The following is a 16897-nucleotide window of genomic DNA, read 5'->3' as shown; positions in this document are numbered from 1 at the left end:
AGTAGCATTTTATAGAAGGTACATGGCATCATGTGAAATGAAGACGGTAATACTACATGATGCTTCCATAGTTACAATAATTTGGTAGAAAGTGCAAACTCAAATAGCTACTGAGGTGGATATGTTTGTTTGAGATATTGTATTGTATTTTAAAATACATATACTGAACATCTGCAGAGGCTGGTATTCCTTCCAGAGGGTGGAGACCATGGGAGGGTGAGGAACCATGGGACAAGAGAAGGACCAGCTAGTAACTACATGAGCAAAGCCAGAGAACAAGTGGAACCACAACAGGGCATATTTTATAGTTGACTTCTATCCAAAATTAACTCTAATGAAAAAAAATTGGTATTTTACTCCAGAACAGCATAAAATTATGCTTAATTAAATCTGTAGCTGACTATTCGTTGTGAGGATATAGCCTTATTGTTCCTAGATCTTGATAAATGGCAGTTACTGATAAAGGAGAGATGTTTTGTTTTATTTTTATTATGAAAGCTTTTTTAGTTGTTCTCTCTGTGAAGAGGACCTGTATCCTTTTGGGTGTGCCACTGATTATACAATTGTTTAAGAGTTGGGTTTATTAAAAACTATGCCATACGGGAAAGACTCAGCATTATTGCAAATGTCAAAGAAGATTATAGCTGAAGTTTACCCTTGAATAGTAGCAGTCTGTCATAAAAAAGTATTCATATTTGATGGCTGAAGTTACTGCTCCAAAAACAAGCCTGAAAGAGTACATTTTTCTGGGAGGTTTAATAAGTGATCTTTGATGCTTATCTCTTTCAATTTTAATAAAATATCTTTGAACATTCCTGTTAAAGACTACATGGCAAATCAAGATGCTTCACCTGGCTGTTGCCCTTTTATTCGGTAGGAGCTGATGAGCTGTGTAATTAGATAAGCGTTACCACCAATACCAGTGGTGCAGTAATGTTTTTCATCTTTTCCATTATCGTACACTTAACTATGAAGCATACACTCATTGGTATTCTAAGCACTTTTGATTGATTTACAGTGTCAGTAAAATTTACAGATTATGCATTCCAAAAAATAAGAGGGAATTAATGTCTTAGGAAAAGTTTTTAGTGTAGCTCCTCTTGCCAACTTTAATTTTTTTAGCATTAGTGCGTCTAAGTGTACAGAAGCAAGTAAACATGGATAAATGTAATCCAAATTAAATTGCTGAGAATATTATTTTCCATTTCGTTTGCTCTGGGTTTATAAGTAATAGTTCTTGATGTATACTTTGAAGTATGTCCTGATTTTTATTAGAGATGTCAAAATAATGTTCAAAATGCTGTGTCACATATTGTCATATATTCCTCTGGACATACTGTTTTCCCCCTAGAGACACATGTACGTTTAAACCAAATGTAAATCCATACAAACAGTAAGAGGACTTTAAAATGAATTTTGAAGATGTAATATCAAAGTACCTCTTAGTATTTCATAAATTTTACATTATCTATTAAGAAATAATCGAAGGTTTTTCACAATCTATTTTAGCTCTACTTACAAATTTTATGTGCCTCATTATAAAGGCTATTCAAACAACTGAGAAAGTAAATTACTAAATCTAGTTGACTGAGAGATTTGACAGTTATGTAAAATTCTTCCTACTGGTACTAAAATCACAATGTGGATATACCAATAGAGAAAATTATTATTTAGAAAAGTATTATTTAGAATGGTTATTATATATTATTGAAAGTAAAAGTCAGTATTTTAGAGTTTGGATTTAAATAAGCTCTACAGGACTTTGTTTTACAAATAATTATGTTTAGATTTAGACCATTCTTTCATCTATGATTTATAAAAAGCAAATCTACTATTTTAGGGGTTAGGTGACTTTTTAAGATAAATATTCAGAATCTCCAAAAGGCATTTTAGCTGTCAGGAAAGGAATCAATTTTTTAACTAATGAAAAAATCTATTTGTAGTCAAGTCCTGAATATTTTTTTGTTCAGGTCACATTCTGAGTAAATGCAGACAGAATTGCTTCATGGAAATTTAGTGTGATCTATGGGTGTGTCTGATGCAGACACACATAACTTGGCTTCTGAAGAAAATGAATATCCACATAGGATTAGAACACAAACGTTCCTAGTGATGGAGTCAGTGAGCAGAGATTATTAGGGAACATGTGATGATGCCAAACTGTAATCAAAGGTGATTTTTATCTTTGGGCATATAGCTGGCTTTTTATGTGACTCCTAAAAAGTCTGGATGAGAAGAGAATATTTGTTGTTTTGATTTTGATTCATTTTGAGTCATCACGTTGAGTGCGTTTTTCATCAGATCTTGAAAAATCTTTTTGGGCTGTCGTCATATGGCTTTTGATTTTAGAATCTAAAGATTGAGTTATTCATATTTTTCCTTTATAAAAGTCCAAAGAGAAGAGCCATTAAAACTTTGGTTAACTTAGAAGCCACAAAGACCTTCACTTACAAAGAATTATTCAGGCATATAATATGACTAGCCTCATGTTTAAATTTTCTGATAAACCTCAGGGAATTCATAGAGCTTCTCCAGTGATTCTTGTGGTGGTATTTCGGTTGGGACGTGGTCGCAGTGTGCAGTCATGGTGTGAATCCTCTGCTTCAATCAGAACAATTTCACCTTTATCTCTTACCTATTTATTTTTCATGAAGGCTTTCATTTAAGAAAAAGTTCAAACGAAATTTAAATACTATTGGCTGAACTCAAATTTGCATGCTTTTAAAGACACATTATCTAGAATTTGATTCAATGCAATTCATTAACAAATCTATTAATGTAAGTTTTCTATGTCCCTAGAACGTTTCTGTGTATTTTAAATTAGTCAACGAAATAGAACCATATAGTATCTTCTATAGTTGAATTTTTATTGAAATACAATTAAAATACAACATTACATTAATTTCAGGTATACAACATACTTCAGTATTTATATATATTGTGAAATGCTCATCATAGTAAGTCTAAGTTAACATTTCTCATCATACTAGTTATTTTTCTTGTGATGAGAACATTTGCGTGTCATCCTTGCACAGGGGCCACCCATGCTAATCTCAGTATCATTCCAATTTTTGTATATGTGCTGCCAAAGCAAGCGCAAGAACATTTAAGATCTGCTCTCTTAACAACTCTCAAATTTATAATATAGTATTATTAACTACAGTCATCATACTGTACATGTCATCCCCATGACATTTATTTTATCCTGGCAGTTTGTACCTTTTGATTACCTTCATGCATCTAGCTCACCCCCTACCCCCTGCTTCTGACAATCACCAGTCTATTCTCTGTATCTATGAGTTTGGTAGTTTTATTTATTTGTTTTCAGATTTTACATGCACTTTACCTGTAAGTGAAATCATATGGAATTTGTCTTTCTCTTCTGACTTACTTCATTTAGTCTAATGCCTTCAAGGTCCATCCCTGTTGTCATAAATGGCAAGATTTTCTTTTTTTTATGGCTGAATAAGATTCCATTGGATTTACATACCACATTATCTTTATCCACTCATGCTTCATTAGACACTTGCTTCTATGTCTTGGCTATTGTTAAAAATGCTGCATAGAAAATGAGAGTGCATATATCTGAGTTAGTGTTTTTGTTTCTTTGGATAAATATCTAGAAGTGAAATTGCTGAATCATATTATAGTTCTATTTTAACTTTTTAAGAAATCTCTATAATTGTTTACCATTCTGTCTGGACCAATGTACAGCCCTTACCCTTCATGGTAGGTGAGCATAAACTTTTCTTTGTCTATACTTCCTTGCTAGGAATAGCACTAGTTATTTCTTGTCTTTTTCCCTTTTTTTTTCCTTGTCTTTTGATAATAGCCATTCTGACAGATGTGAAGTGACATCTCTTTGTGGTTTTGATTTACATTTCTGTGATGATTAGTGATGTCAAGCACCTTTTCACATACCTGTTTGCCATTTGTATATCTTCTTTGGAAAAATATCTATTCAGCTCTTCTGCCCATTTCTTAATGGAATTGTTTGTTTTGGTTTTTGGTTTTTGTTTGTTTGTTTTTGCTTTATAGTTTTTGCTAAAACTAAAAACTCATGAGTTGTATGGCTTCTTTAAATATTTTGAATATTAAACTCTTACTGTTTCTATGATTTGCAAACATTTTCTCCTATTCAGAATGTTGGCTTTTCATTATGTTGACGTTTGCTATGCAGAAACCTTTTAGTCTGATTAGTCTCACTTGTTTATTTTTGCTTTTGTTGCCTTTGCTTTTGGAGTCAGATCTGAAAAATTATCACCAAAAATGATGCCAACAAACTCACTGCCTGATTTCTGCTAGCTTTATGGTTTCAAGTCTTATGTTCAAGTTTCTAATCCATTTTTAGTTAGTGTTTGTGTATGATGTAAGATCCACTTTCTTTCTTATTTCTCTTTTCTTTTTTGTTTGTTGGTTTATTTTGCATGTGGCTGTCCAGTTTTCCCAGCACCATTTACTGAAGAGACTGTCCTTACCTTCATTGTATATTGTTGGCCGTTTTGTCATAAATGAATTGATCATATATGCTTGGGTTTATTTCTGGGTTCTATTCTGTTCCATTGATATATATGTTTATTTTATGCCAATACCATAATGTTTTAATTACTTTAGCTTTGTAATATAGTTTTAAATCAGGATATATGATGCCTCCAGCCTTGTTCTTTCTCAAGATTTCTTTGGCCAAGGCATCTCCGTGGCTCAGTGGTAGAGCGAAATCGAGTCTCGCATCGGGCGTCCCATGGAGAGCCTGCTTCTCCTTCTGTCTATGTCTCTGCCTCTCTCTCTGTGTCTTTCATGAATAAATAAATATAATCTTTAAAATGATTTATTTCGCTATTTGAGATCTTTAATAATTTTGCTTTTAAAGAAATGAAGCAAAAAAAAAAAAGGTAACTGTAGAGTTATCCACTAAATTCTTCTCAAGTAGAGAAAAACCTTTGCTTAGAAATGAGCTCAAGTGGGCATGTATGTTAAATAATATAAGGCCTGTGCTGATTTACTTGTTTTATTTGATATGGGACAAATGAATAGCTAACCTACCCTAAGAAATAAACAGAGATTTAGAGTTAGGTGAGTAGTTAGATTAGAGGATAAGGAAAGTACTCAAGATTATAATCCAGCAAGGGAAAATGCAAATCTAAAAGAGAAAAAGATGAAAGAAATAAGGAACAGTGCTGAGCAAAAGGATCAGTAGAATGTATTAAGTTAAAATGAGTAATGGTACATAATGAAAAAAGTTACTATGTAAATTTAAAGAGAAAATTAATATATTTGTGTCAGAGGGAGGGTAGTAGGGGACAAGTTTGGAGACATAATTCTCCTTTTGGAAAAAAATCTTAGATTGGGTTTAAAAATATTCAATAAAGGGGGCATTTGGGTGGCTCAGTTAGTTAAACATCTGACTCTTGATTTCAGCTCAGCATTGTGAGTTCAAGCCCCATGTTGGGCTTTGTGCTGGTCATGGAGCCCCCTTAAAAAAAGAAAAATATCCAATAAAGACACAGTAAATACACTAAATAATAAACAAAAAAACTAAAACATATTATATAGTACATTTAAGAAGCTTGATGTAATATACCTAATGTATATAAATATATACAATAAAGAGTAAATACAGTTTTTTTCAAAGACACATGGAATAGTTTTTAAAAGTATTAGACTAAAAAGATAATTTAAGAAGTTCTAAGGAGAAAAAGATTTTATACAGATCACATTCTCTGACAACAATGTAATATAAAAATAATAAATAAAAGTAGCAATGTTTTTCTAGATATGGCCCCTAAGGTAAGGGAAATCCATTTGTTTGGTGTTGGACACTTAGGAAACTGAACTACTTTCTAACACCATACACAAAAATAAACTCAAAGTGGATTAAAGACCTAAACATGAGACCTAAAACCATAAAAATCTCCTAGAAGACAGCACAGACTGATTTTTCTGACATCAGCTATAGCAACATTGTTCTAGATATGGTTCCTAGAACAAGGGAAATGAAAGCAAAAATAAACTGTTGGGACTATATCATAATAAAAAGCTTTTTCACATCAAAGAAAACCATCAATAAAGCAAAAAGAAAACCTACTGAATAGGAGAAGATATTTGCAAATGATACATCTGATAAGGGGTTAATACCAAAATATATAAAGAACTTATATAACTCAACACTAAAAAAACAAACAATCCAATTACAAGATGAGTAGAGGACTTGAATAGATATTTTTCCAAAGAAAACACTGAGATGGCCAACAGACACATGAAAAGATGCTCAACATCACTCACCATCAGGGAAATGCAAATCAAAACCACAATGATGTATCATCTTACACCAGTTAGAATAGCTAAAATAAAAATGACAAGAAATAACAAGTGTTGACAAGGATGTGGAGAAAAGGGAATCCTCATGCACTGTTGGAGGGAATGTAAATTGGTACAGCCACTGTGGAGAACAGTATAGAGGTTCCTCAAAAAATTAAAAATAGAAATAGTGTATAATTTAATACTTTCATTACTGAGCATTTTCCCAAAGAAAATGAAAACACTAATTTGAAAAGATATACACACCCCTATATTAATTGTAGCATTTCTTTACAGTAACCAAGATATAGAAGCAACCTAAATGTCCATGAATACATGAATGGGTAAAGAAAATGTGATATGCATACGTATATACACAGTGGAAGATTACACAGCCATAAAAAGGATGAGATTCTGCTATTTGAGAACAACATGGAAGGTAGATGGTATTGTGCTAAGTGAAATGAGAGACTGAGAAAGACAAATACTATATGATTTCACTCACTAAGTGGAATCTAAAAAATGAATAAACAAAAAACAGAATCAGACCTGTAAATATAGAGAACAAACTGATGGTTGCCAGAAGTGATGGGAGTAGGGTCTTGGGCAAAACAAATACAACTGGGAGGGAGATACAGGTCTTTAGTTATGGAATGAATAAGTCACAGGAATGAAAGGCACAACCTAAGGAATACAGTCAATGATATTTTAATAGTGATATTAGGTGACAGATGGTAGCTACACTTTTGGCGAACATAGCACAATGTATAAACCTGTTAAATAACTAAGTTGGTCACTGAAACTAATGTAACATTGTATGCCAACTATACTCAAATAGAAAGATAAAAAATAAAAGTTCAAAATTGCCATTGGCAATTTAAAAATTAAAAACACTATTTACAAACTATTTAAAAATACTAATAATGAATGTGGCCAAAATGGTTCTTAATTGAAATGTTATGACCCTAAATGCTCAAAGGTAAAGGTTTAATCAACTAGAAAAATAACAATTAAGTATATATAATAGTAAATGAAGAGTAAAATGGTTATTAATAAATAAGTAAATATTTATTAATAAATTAGAAAATCAGAAAAGTTAGGTTTGCTCATTAACCAATATGTGCTTTCAAAAAGATTAATGAAATAGCAAAAAAAAAAAGGAATCATTTTTCTAAGTCTTATTTAATCAAAGGAGACAAAGGAAATTAACATTATAAACAAGAATATAATAGTAATAGGGGAATATTAAAAGTCTCATCTGACTCCTTGCTGCCCATAATAAAAAGCTAGATGGAGAGAGAGTATAAGAAACAAAAAATTTAATATAAAGGTGCCAAGTCTTCTAAATTAAAAAAAATAAAACTAATTGCTTTTTCTCAGCATCTTCAGATAATGAATGATTCCAAAATAAATGGGCTTCTATCAAAGATCGAATTCAAAGCACCAAAGAGAAAACATGTTGTAAAGACAAAGCCCTTGTGAAGACCCCATGATTTGAGATACTGTCTCACACATCCTTTCCAATCAGCACAAGGTCCTGTAAGTGTCTTAAGGAAACACCTTGCACACTCTCTCTGGTAAACATCAAGGGCTTCTTTTTTTTTTTTTTTTTTTTCATCAAGAGCTTCTTGAGAGTGTTAGAGATGTTGTTCTGCAGGCTCACAGAGATCCCTGAAAGAGATAATTTATTTCAAAGAGACTGTGAGTGGATTACAATGGAGTCCATTACAAAGTGACTCAAAAAAACCTATGAAGGCTTTTATTTTTTTTTAATTTATTTTTTATTGGTGTTCAATTTACTAACATACAGAATAACCCCCAGTGCCCGTCACCCATTCACTCCCACCCCCCGCCCTCCTCCCCTTCCACCACCCCTAGTTCGTTTCCCAGAGTTAGGAGTCTTTACGTTCTGTCTCCCTTTCTGATATTTCCCACACATTTCTTCTCCCTTCCCTTATATTCCCTTTCACTATTATTTATATTCCCCAAATGAATGAGAACATATAATGTTTGTCCTTCTCCGACTGACTTACTTCACTCAGCATAATACCCTCCAGTTCCATCCATGTCGAAGCAAATGGTGGGTATTTGTCATTTCTAATAGCTGGGTAATATTCCATTGTATACATAAACCACATCTTCTTTATCCATTCATCTTTCGTTGGACACCGAGGCTCCTTCCACCGTTTGGCTATCTTGGCCATTGCTGCTATAAACATCGGGGTGCAGGTGTCCCGGCGTTTTAAAAAGAATTGTAAACCTTAGACTGAAAGGAATAAGGAGAGTCCAAAAGGGAAGGAGAGCTTTGGGTTCCTTAACTTCCATGGACAGGAAATAGACCAAAAATCCTATTCTACCGAATATATGGGCTAAATTTAATGGAAAAGAAAGGGAAAATACAAAAGTCTTGATGGCAAAACCAAGAGCCACAGTAAATAACTCCGAGACAGGAGAATTGAGCTCCAGTCAAGGAACTGGCAATATGTGCAGGCTAAATTTCAGAAATGCTGTGGACCATTGATTCCTGCGAGACTCACACTTTTAGTTGAGTGGAAGTGTGCATAATGATTACCTTATGCCTATCTTACCATGTCATGTCAGATATGAGGTAGGATAGATAATTTTTCTCTTTATTTCAAAAATCATTAGTTGAGTGGAAGTGTACTCAGGGCGCTGTGCCTGAGGAACTGTATCTGAGCATCATTCATACTTCAGCCTGGTTTACTTGACAAGGTCCTGGATCTTGAGCTTGTAATGAGATGATGTTCCCAGGTCTTGGGAGAAAGGATGATTATTTTTTCCATATGGGAGGGATGTAAACTGTGGCTAGAGAGTATACTGTGGCAAGTTATATTTTCTCCAAATGGCCACATGTTGTATTATGTATCATATATTATATCATATTATAATGCATTATATTATGATGAGATGTGTTATTACATTATGTTGTATTATACTGTGATGTTGTGTTATATACTATCACACAAGACCTTCTCATGGAGAGATATTGATATTCTTCTCATCAAGATTGGGGAGGAGGGGTCTACATTATTGCCCCTTGGATCTGGGTAGGTCTGTGACTATGGTTGGAGTGACACTATGTGACTTGATGGTCATGTCATAAAGTCTGATAAGGCTTCTTTATAGATTCTGTTGGAACACTTTTGTATTGCCATGCTGTGAGCAAGCCTAGGCAACAGGGAAAGAAAGGAGAAAGAATGCCTACTGATAAAAATATGGGGAGAAAAATGAATTATGTATTTGCGAAGAAAGTTTAGAGAGTAGACCAAGGCATAGAATATTTAGGTAACAATGTAATAGAGAAAAGATATATAGTACATGATATTTTCAATGTATGTGAATACTTTATTATGTAAGCAGTTATAGGATTTTAATGTCATGAATAGGAATAGTGGGTCAATAAATATACTTTAATTATTCAATGGTAATTCAAATTACAACAGCCCCAAACCAGAGACTTACAGTTGTTTTCTTTCAGAGTAGGAAACAGAATCATTTTCCTCTCCCTCTAAATTGAGGCTCTATCTTGAATCACCTCAGCATCCTTTTCTCCCAGCTTATACCATCTATTTTTTTCCTTAGTGTTAACACAACCTTCCAATAAGCACACAAATAAGTAAATGTTAATGGAAGGATGAATGAACCTCTCTAGAGCATTGACAGGTGCTCTCCTACATGCTGAGATTACACACTTGAATAACCAATGATTATTATCCATGAGAAATCACATTTCAGTAGATTGCATCAAAATATCCTATTCTTTCAGTTGAATCTATTTTGGGTATTTTGTCTTTTTCTGCACTGAATTTTTATCTCTTTGAACACTTTTCTTAACATTATTTCAACAATTCATGACAACACAGTTGTCTTACAAAAAAAAAATCTCTTAAGAGGGACAGGCAAAGATTTCTTCTAAATCAACTTTATAAATTTATGCAAAGATTAGTCATTTCTCTCCCACAAGTATACTTAGCTACCTGTTGGTAAATACCTTATGTATTTTATATTTTCCTACAAATGAAATCTCTTTTAAAGTATCTATTTCAAAAAATAAATATTTGAAAAAAAAGGGGGGGAGGGTGCCTGTGCCTGAGTGACTCATCCGGTTAGACAGACTGGTGATTTTGGCTCAGGTCATGATCCCATGGGTTGTGGGATTAAGCCCCACCTCAGGTTTTGTGCTCAGTGGTGAATCTGCTTGGGATTCTCTCTCTCCCTCTCCATGTCCTCCCGCATGCATGCATGCATTCTCTCTTTCTTTATCTAAAAGAAGTACATAAAAAAACAAAGTACTTATCTCATTATAGCTAAAAATAATAAATGAATGATAGTCATTCATTCTTACTGAAGTAATTCTTTATGACATACCATAAGAAGTGAAAATGTCACCACAAAAACCTCAGATTATAAGGTTTTAGCCTTATGTTGATTAAGCTCTGTGTATTAGTGAAATAATTTAAACTCATACCATATTAAAATGGTCAAGAAATGGAAAATATTTTTATGGCTTTTAAAGCATTCTTTAAAACAATTCTAGACTATAATAATTTATCTTCATATGAAGCATGATTTAGGAAGTTATAGAAGTAAAAAATCTTTTAAAAGAACAAAATAAATAGACTCTGTGGATATAATATGGACATAATCTCCTCAGAGTGGGTGGGCTTTAAGCATGTACTTTCCCCAGGGCAAAATGCCATGGTTTTGGTTTTGTTTTTTTTTGTTTTTTTTGTTTTTGTTTTTGTTTTTGTTTTTTTCAAAAAAAGCAAAATAAAAAATGTTTGACAAATTGTTTTAAAATGTATTTTCATGTTGTAGAATGACAAAACAGATTAATAATTTCACGAGAACAGAGTAATAGCCTATGTTATGAATTTAATCATTAAAAGAGTCAGTACAGCCTACTGGCTAAGGCCATGGGGCTAGAGCCAGACTTCTTGGATTCTAGTTCTGGCTCAGCCAGGTCCCAGCTGAGGATTTAGGGTAAGTTATTAAACTTCTCTGTAAATGGGATAACCACATGACCTGCCCTAGAAGGTGGTCATGAAGATTAAATGAGTTAATATATGTAAAACCCTTAAAAAAGTATGTGACATATTGAAAGTGCCATTAAGAATAGATTTTTCTTTTGCTTATGCTTATTGTAATATATTAAAACAAAATACAAGTACCATTCATTTGGCACATAGAAGTCTCATTTATCTTAACCTCCAGAAAGGTGTTAAGAGTTTTGTATATAAGTGTTTTATTTTTAAATTTGTAATGCTTTTCCCAGCTATAGCTACTGCTATTTCTGTCTGCCTCTCTGTCTCTGTCTGTCTTTCCCTCTGTCTCTGTCTTTCTCTCTGTCTCTGTCTCTCTCAACAGGGGAGATGTGCTATAACATCCAGTTTGTCTTAATTTATTATGGCCACGTATGTCCCATAGTCTTACATCTAAATATTTGTGGAGGACCTTTAACTTGGTCTGCAATATTTGTTGGAAATCTTTTCTTAATTTGTTTTTTTTTTACTAGTTTATCATACTCTTGACATACAGATATTTTATAACTATGATTTTCCCTAACGACCACCATCCTACTTTGTCTTCTTAATTTTGACAATTTTAGGTAACTCACATGAGTGGAATCATACAATATTTGTCTTTTTGTAACTGGCTTATTTCCATTTCCTTTCTTTCTAAGGCTGACGTATATTCCATTGTGTGTATATATCACATTTTGCTTATCCATTCTGTCAATGGACACTTGGCATTGTTTCTATGTTTTAGTTATTGTGAATAATGCTGCTACGAACACAGATAAACAAATATATCTTCATGACCCTGCTTTCAGTTCTTTTGGATATAAACTCAGAAGTAGAACTGCTAGATTATATGCTAATTCTGTTTTTAATTTTTTTGAGGAACCACCATACTGTTTACCACAGTGGCTGTATCATTTTACATTTCCCACAACAGTGCACAGGGTACTTGAAAATATACTGTTTAAAGGTCATTTCTCATTGCTCCTTGAACCCTCTACTCCCATAAACCTGTTGTTTCTCCTCTACTGTATATTGTCCTTGACACACAAATAAGACATCTAAGAACCCCATGTATATAACTTCTTAACTTTTCACCAATACTTTGTCTCCATTTCCTCTTCTGCCTTGGTTCAGGACCTCATTATTTCTCACCTGAATTTCTTCAATGAACTCCTTACAGAACTCCTACCTTTAGTTTCTCTTTTTTCTAATCCCTACATGGTAGAGTAAGCAGCAGGACATATCACCTAATGCCCTCCTTTTCCCATCCTCCAGTATGATTCCCCAGTGATAACATCTTTCTTCCATGTCTTTAGGCAGAGCATTGAGAATGGAAGCAGCAACCCCCTAATGAACTGATAGTCTCTATTACACGGCTTATGTTGTACAAGAATTCAGTACAAGATAATGTCAGTCATGAAATGGTGGACAAAAAGCATTCATACTTGTTATTTCAATCTTGAATAATTTATGATGACCACTTTTTCAGTGCAAAAGAATAGGAAGAAAAACTATTTAATAATCAGTTTTGTAAATACGATAGAACACATTTCAGATAATTTGAGGGGGGAAAGGGATATCTGTAACCTGGAACGTGTGCTATGATTCTCTTCCTCTCAACATGCCATGGGACATCCTTCTTGCTTTTAGAGTTGTCTTTGTAACATGTAAATTTAATAATGCTACTCATTTGCTTTGAAATCTCTCAATGGCTTCCCATTGCCCCTGGACAAAATCGCAACTGTATATGATAAGCACTTCAGGACAAGTCCTCCATATCTCACTTGTCTCATTTCTTTCATCTTACCATGCTTGGTGAGCACTAGCTCTTTTACACGTTTTTGCAAGTCTTTAAATGTGATATATATATATATACATTAAAAGTGTATATATATATATACACTTTTTAAAACTGCATTGTCACTGTTCTGGTTTTCCTTGTTTACTTGTGTGTGTGTGTGTGTTTTTAAAAGATTTTATTTATTTATTCATGAGAGACAGGGAGAGGCAAAGACATAGGCAGGGGGAGAAGTGGGCTCCCTGCGGGGAGCCCAATGCAGGACTCCATCCCAGGACCCCAGGATCACGCCCTGAGAGGAAGGCAGATGCTCAACCACTGAACCACCCAGGTGCCCCTACTTGTCTTTTTATCTTACCCAGAGAGTCCCTTCTCTACATGACTCCTGAGTGCCTCACAGGCTGGAATTGGTATAGTAGATGAACAGTCAGTTTGGGGATTGAACACCATCTCTACTTTTAATACAGAATGTTAGTTTTCTGATCTCTAAAATTTGCAACTAATTGTCCAATTCAGGTCACTGGAACCCTAGGCAATGACCTGCTTTTGGGAAATATTAGGTACTTTTGCAAAGAATGTGTGAATCAAGGGGTTTATGTAAAAGTAAACATAAAGTTGGAGATTTTTGAGTAATCTTTTACCATTTAATTCATTTCTCCCCCTCAAAGTTTTTGAAAATTTGTGAAAAAACCCTATAGACTCCTAGGAAAGGTATTAACATCATACTCTAGGGAACAAATCCTCTTTGCTCATATGGAAACAATCTCCTCCTGACCTCTTTATTTACTGAGACCTAATAAGGTTACATCAAATCTGAGGCTACTTTTTGTGAACTGGCTGGTTTTAATCCATTCGGCCACAGAATATAACCTAAAGTGTTTTTATGGTTCACAGTGAGAATGTTTTTTACTGAGTTCTTACACAACACAAGCCATGTAATAGGTACTATGAGTTCATCAAGTGGTTGCTGCTACATTCATGTTGTTGTTGTTGTTGTTGCAAAAATCATTATTATTGCTTTTTGGTGCATACCATGGATGAGTTCTGTATATGAACTATAATTCTTTACTCCTAGACATTTTAAAAAATAATGTTTAGAGTGATGGAGTTTGGACCACAGAGGGCCAAAATTTAGTTCTTCCACTTACTAGCTTTTGACTGTACACAAGTCACTTTTATTTTCTAAGAACCCATTTCCCCATACGTAAAACAGAGATCATAACAGGGTGGTTGGGAAGATTAAATAATCTGATTTATATTAAATATTTAGTTCAATGCATGTTACAGAGTAATCAGCAATTAATATCAAACTATTGTTTTACGACTAAATCTAAATCATTTCCCACCACTTAACTTACCTTTACATACTTAGCTAATGCATAACATCAAGAGTGAGAATTCAGTGACAAGGTTATCTCCATTTTTCTTGAGATCCAGACATCACCATCTATCTACACAGAGGTTATTTTGGTTATTATTGTTAAATGGTATGTTGTTACTTGAAAAGTATTCAGCTTGACTTAGAAATACATTTAATTCCCATTTAACTTTTATTCCAGATTCAGGCATATATGTTTTATTTAAAATGAACAGCTAGGCAAGGATTACTTTTGGTAGATGTTTAAAAGAATTTCCCATAAAGAAAGAACAAAATAATGTCTGAACATCTGGTAAAATTCTAAGCCTACAAACACATAATTTAAACTTTTTTTTTTTTTCCTACAGGGATCTATAAAATTGCCACATACCCTCAATCCTTCCATTTCTCATGCATAATGTATCAGCAACTTTCTTAAAATCTATCACATTAAAGACAGAATAAGTGAATAATAAAGCACATAATGTTTTTTTAAAAGAAGAAGAAGAAAAAAAACACCAGGCTTTTCTTTTTCATTAGAACTCCTATCCCTACCCCAAACAAGTTCACCTTTATATGCTTTTAGAAAATCATGAAGACAAGGGTTAAGATTTAGGGATCACATATCCTAGCCCTGTTTGGATAAGAAAACATAAGGAATTATGAGTGAGGAATATAGTCTGTAAAGAAGTACCCCTAGAGGGATCCCAAGAATTGTAACCTTTGACCCTGGTTTGTGGATTGCGTTTGGTAGGAAAAGTCTAAATAAAATCAATATAAAAAGTTCTTTGAGGGGTTCCTGGGTGGCTCAGTCCTTGAGCATCTGCCTTCAGCTTGGGTAGTGATCCCAGGGTCCTGGGATAGAGCCTCACATTGGGCTCCCTGCTCAACGAAGAGCCTCCTTCTTCCTCTTGCCTCTGCCTGCTGCTCCCCCTGCTTGTCCTCTTTCTCTCTCGCTCTCTCTCTCTCTCCCAATAAATAAATAAAATCTTTAAAAAGTTCTTTGAGAATTTTCTTATTTTGATTATTTTCTTGTTTTCATCATTTGTTTATGTTAATCATTAAAGTTTTACTTTCAAATTCAGAGAGCACTGTGAGTGGACTTGTTGTAGATGCATCATCTGGCCTAAGGATGCTATAGAAGCAGGATGCTTCTTCATTGAAAGATGGCTATCAGCTCTGTGTTTGTATCAGGAATCCAGTACTGATAACCAAAATTTACTTTTCACATTTCTCCGTCCTTACCTCCTTCCTATCTTCCAACTCTGGTTTAATGCCACTGTTTCCAGCCACCCCTGAGACCCACACATCATTCACCTTCCCTTTTGCCTCTGAAGTGTAGATTTTCTACACTAGTACTTCTTGCTAAATCTATGAATGTACTAACACCTCACATTTCTTTGCTCTGCCTTCTGCTCAACCACCTTATCATTCTCTTCTATTTTATTTTAAATACCTTGATAAAGTAATACCTAAACTCTGTCTCCACATTTTTATTTCTCATTTATATCTCACACCATTAGAATTTAATATCTTTTCTCATATTCCTACTGAAATTGTTCTCTCAGAAGTCAGTAAAATAGGCTAAATATAGTAATTAGTTAGGTGTATTCATTTCTGTGGCCAAATTGTGAACTACTTGAGTCTAGGAACTGTGTCTTTTCTTAGTTTTGTAGCTCAAACACCTAGAACAGTATTTGCTAAGTAATAACACTTACTAAATATTTATTCAATTATATATTCAAACTTCTTAATAAAAAAAATTCTGACACTCTAGAAAGAAGAAAAAACTGGAAATGATCTTCTTAAAATCCTCAACAGATCCTGTGCAATAAATGCTATTATCTCTACTAGTTAGGGAGTGAAGGAACTTATTAAGAATAAATATATCTTGAGTGCATTTTTGCAGGCACCAAATTATGGGATTAACATACACTGTCTCATTTATCCTCTCAACAATCCCAGGTGTTCAGAATTATAATTTTCATTTTTACCATTAGAAACTTAAGACTCACAATTTAATGTGCTTAAGGTTGCATAGTTGTGAGCAGCCACAGTAGGATTCAAGCTGATGTGTGACTGATTCTAAACTTGGTGCTCATTCTACTCTTTTTTTTCAAACATGTTTAATATCATATGTCAGCAGCTTCCCGACATGGGCATGAGTATTCCTGGGGTCTCCAAAGACTTTCCTGGGGATTTACTGGCATAGAGAATTTTAGGTACTCAGTTTCTAGTCAGGGTATCATATAGGTTCTACTTTCCACCTTTCACATCTACCATTCTTCCACTTTAAAAAGAAAGGCACCCTAATCTCTAATGTTGCCATGGAAGATTGTCCCAGAGAGTTAAAAAAAAAAAAAAAAAAGCAACTTTATGGTGACCAAAAGACAGTTCAAA

General features: G+C 33.9%; 1 long non-coding RNA gene and 1 other non-coding gene across 2 annotated transcripts in view; one reads left to right on the top strand and one right to left on the bottom strand.

Annotated features, from left to right (window-relative positions):
- Positions 1–16897, top strand: part of LOC112644505 (uncharacterized) — a 210650-nt gene that overhangs the window by 11545 nt on the left and 182208 nt on the right. The gene's annotated exons all lie outside the window — the stretch shown is intronic.
- Positions 2991–3098, bottom strand: LOC112645719 (U6 spliceosomal RNA). The gene has a single exon (XR_003127212.1). It is a non-coding gene; the product is annotated as a U6 spliceosomal RNA (small nuclear RNA).

This window comes from Canis lupus, chromosome 1 (genome assembly GCF_003254725.2).
Source record: "Canis lupus dingo isolate Sandy chromosome 1, ASM325472v2, whole genome shotgun sequence".
Taxonomy (NCBI): Eukaryota; Metazoa; Chordata; class Mammalia; order Carnivora; family Canidae; genus Canis; species Canis lupus.
Note: the sequence above shows the minus strand (reverse complement) of the source record. Positions and strands in the feature narration are given on the sequence as shown.